This window comes from Panulirus ornatus, chromosome 70 (genome assembly GCF_036320965.1).
Source record: "Panulirus ornatus isolate Po-2019 chromosome 70, ASM3632096v1, whole genome shotgun sequence".
Taxonomy (NCBI): domain Eukaryota; kingdom Metazoa; phylum Arthropoda; class Malacostraca; order Decapoda; family Palinuridae; genus Panulirus; species Panulirus ornatus.
The window spans coordinates 9,513,462-9,517,758 of record NC_092293.1 but is presented as its reverse complement, the minus strand read 5'-3'; the positions used below and the strand labels follow the sequence as shown (position 1 = coordinate 9,517,758).

The following is a 4,297-nucleotide window of genomic DNA, read 5'->3' as shown; positions in this document are numbered from 1 at the left end:
CTATAGGCAGCACAGCTCCGTCAAAGATCTCACTCCATAAGTGAACTTATATAGATTCCTTTTTTAACATTTTGTCTTGTCTATAAGGAACTCATCAGTTCTTCTCCAGTGAAAGCAAAAAATCATCGAGAAATTCATTTGCTTCCTCAATATCAGGATCTTGTGGCTCTGTGTGGGGGACGGGGCTGGTGGTCTCTGTGTCTGGCTGTGTCTGGGGAGCGGGGCTGGTGGTCTCTGTGACTTGCTGTGTCTGGGGAGCTGGGCTGGTGGCCTCTGTGACTGGCTGTGTCTGGGAAGCGGGGCTGGTGGTCTCTGTGACTGGCTGTGTCTGGGGACCGGGGATGGTGGTCTCTGTGACTTGCTGTGTCTGGGGAGCTGGGCTGGTGGCCTCTGTGACTGGCTGTGTCTGGGAAGCGGGGCTGGTGGTCTCTGTGACTGGCTGTGTCTGGAGATCAGGGGAAGTCTTGGGCATAAATTTCAATATACTGTGAGCGATATCGTCTCTCAACCGATTCCTCTTGATCTTCTCTTGCACGGCCTTCATGATACGTTTGGGCGGCTTTCTCCATTTTCTTTGCATTTCAGTTGGTGATCCTGCGCCATCGAGCCACATGATACCAGAATAGTATCGTTCCTGTTTGCCAACGGGTCCAATCTTGGTGTCACACATGATGCCGAGTGAACCCAAATGGCGGCCGATGTTTACGTTGGAAGCCACGGGCTCGTTATGTATCTTGCAGTAACTTTCATACCGTTGCTGCAGCTCTTTCCTGCTGATAAGGTACCGCTTCATAGTAATAGTCTTTCCCTTCATTTGAACGAAGGTATTCATGAAACTAACAAAGGAAGCCTTTCCTTTGTAATCCCGTTTGTAGTAACAGAAGGCCATTGAAGACGTGGATTGGGTAAGGCGAAGTTACACAGACTAACAAGATAGTCCTATAATCAATGGTCCTGTATCAGCACTGAACTCGAAATATGTCAGAACGACAATTTCAACCCAGGGCTGGAGGGCCAATTGATGATATTCTCACGTCTTGCTCAACCAAGTAACCTCGGTTAGACCTTGTTTATATTTACATATAGTAAAGCTGATATAGTGAAGCTGGATGATTCTATTTATGTGTAAGTTGCAATGTAGATTATATAAGGTCACATTTCAGATGGGTTCCTGATATACCAACTTACATTCTGATATATATATATATATATATATATATATATATATATATATATATATATATATATATATTCCAAAAGAAGGAACAAAGAAGGGGGCCAGGTGAGGGTATTCCCTCAAAGGCCCAGTCCTCCGTTCTTAACGCTACCTCGCTATCGCGGGAAATGGCGAATAGTATGAAAAAAAAAAATATATATATATATATATATATATATATATATAAAGGCAAGATATGTCCAAAGTAGGATACCTATGAGGATGTAGTGAAGATAGATTTTCATTAAGATAGAGTTCAGTGCTGTTGAAAGTGACTTGACTACAAGGATGTAGTGAAGATGGCCTTTGACCAAAAGAACGTTAGTGATATTGAAAGTAAGATGATCATGAGGAAGTAGTGAAGATGGCTTTTAACAAGATAAAGGTCAATGATATTGAAAATAAGTACAAGGATGTAGTCAAGATAATCTTTGACCAAGATAAACGTCATTGATGATGAAAACAAGATGACTGTGAAGATGTAGTGAAAATAACCTTACACCACAGAAAAGCCATTGATATTCAAAATGATTGTGAGGATGTAGTGATGATGGCGTTTGACCTTGATAAATGCCTGTGATGTTGAAAATAACAACTTAATAAGCCAAAATAAAAAACTAAAAATCAAATCAAATAATTAATTCAAAAACAAGGGTAAGCAACCAGAAATAAAAGGACCTAGAAAGTCCAACAAATAACACCTACTATATGTTTCAGCGGGGGACAACTCCTGGTTTTCACAAATTTCTGCTAAACGAATGGTTGTATCACTATGATATTTCGAAGGCGTTATAGAGAATCGGACGAGTGTGCGGTGCTCTTCTAACTCTCTCTCAACATCCTGAACACCCCCAGACCAACCCATTCCCCCACCCACCCCAATATCGCAGCATCTCTCTCCCCATTTCCGTCTTCATCCCCATATTTACACCATCCATTGTCTGTATTTGATTTTGTCGTATTCTAATTACGTACATAAACAATAGGTATGACAGTATGTATATAGGTATCATACATTAGTAATGATATGTAATACAGTTATTGTGTGTGGACGTGAAAACCAGAGTGCGTCAAACGACCATGAAAGCAACAGGTAATCCCATTGTTAATAACCGACGTGTCGACGGCGACCAGAAGGATGAAGTCAGTTTTGGTTTTGGACAACCAAATGAAATCGTTGATGGGTACTTCATGTCGTCTTTACGTTTTTAGATAAGAAATATATGCCTTAATATAATATCCACAATCCCCCATATCCCCTCCCTCCCTCTCTGAGGTATGGGGTACCACCATCACGAGGCTACAACACTAGCGACTGCCGAGGTGGAATCATCAGCAACAATGTTGTCCTTTTGCCTCCGTGGATGCAGGACAGCGTTTGTTCTTCGTCTTGTCACGTTGTACAAACGTGAATGCATCCGCGGTAGAACGTACATAAGTTTGAATAGTTGCGTAGACAATATATTCTGGTTCGAACATACATTATTACATTTATATACATATGAAATATGAAAGTAAAGCAGACTGTATTGTGTCGCAATGTCATATTAATTATCATAGTGAGGCGAGACTAATGTGTAACATAACATTAATTTTTATGCACACAGACCTTACGAACGAGTTGGGCACATCTTGGGCATGGCTGTGTCAAGAGTGAGGGGCATAGTCAACACCACCACCACAGCCTCCCCTTCCACACCGGCACCACCAACACCTACATCGGCTGTTTGTGATAACTTTACTCTCGGTGCAATATGGCGCCACATCCACAAGAAGTTTTCGGTAAAACAATATTTAACACTGAGGGTCATACCAGCCCACCTGAAAACACATGGTATCCTCCCGGAGGATACCACTGACACAACAGTTTGGTGGATCCTGCACACCATGGGATTTCAATACAGACTGTCACAGCGAAAGATGTATGTAAGGAGGGAATCGCTGGACGTTGTGTGTCGTCGGATTGACGCTCTCCGGGCTCTACAGCGCCACCGAGAGGAGGGAAGGAAGGTGGTATATGTGGATGAGACGTGGTTTACCGCCAGGATGGGCCACAGTAGGGAGTAGGTAGATACCACACAGGCTCCAAGCAACACCACGTGCAGTCGTCAGGTACCACCTGGTGAAGAGGAGCGATTTGTAGTGGTCGCAGGTGGCACGGACGAAGGCTTTCTTGACGGCTCATACCTGTGCTACCCAGCCAAGACCAACCAGGGTGATTATCATGGAAAAATGAATGCCGAACTGTTCCTGCGATGGCTATCAACGCAGCTCCTTCCGTCACTGCCAGAGCCATCGATACTTGTGCTAGATAATGCACCATACCACAGCCAGCTGACGGAGGAGAGTCGATACCCTACCACAGCCACCAGGAAGGCGGACCTCATCAGGTGGCTGGAGCAGCGCAAGATTTCCATCCCACCTGCTGCTGCTACTCGCCCTGAGCTGCTGGTCCTCTGCCAGCAGAAGCGTCCACAGCCCCAGTATAAGATCGACAACACCATCCGTATGTGGGGCCACCAGGTCATACTGTTGCCACCTGGCCACCCCGAGCTCAACGCCATCGAGCAAGTATGGGGATTTATGAAGTGTCATGTGCGCTCCACACTCCAGCGGTTTACCCGGACGAACCTAAAGGCAAGATTGGAAGAAGCCAGGCAATTGGTACACAAGGACGTGTGGGCGGGAGCTGTTCAGCACTCCCGTAAATTTGAAGAAGAATACTGGAGGACTGACAACATACACGAGGGAGTCGAACCCGTTACTATTAATATCACCAGTGATGATGAAGACGATGACGTTTTCTTTGCTAGTGATTACGAATAAATTTGGTTTTCTCATATTGTCATCATTTTATTCCTAATTTATACCAAATGACGTCCTAGCTTCGTCTCTTCGATGTATATCAACTGACTGTTATATTCCTCTCTTGTGTCTCCCCTGATGATGTGATTATTACACGAAAGTGCACTTGGGAACTTTTCGTGTTTCATTTTCCCAGTGGACTCATAGAAATATCTTGATCACGCGCAAAATTGTGATCCTTTCCATATATATATATATACATATATATATATATAT

General features: G+C 43.9%; 1 pseudogene; it reads left to right on the top strand.

The window, feature by feature from the left end:
- Positions 1–3,233: 3,233 nt before the first annotated feature.
- Positions 3,234–4,042, top strand: LOC139747759 (uncharacterized; annotated as a pseudogene).
- The last annotated feature ends 255 nt before the right edge of the window (positions 4,043–4,297 follow it).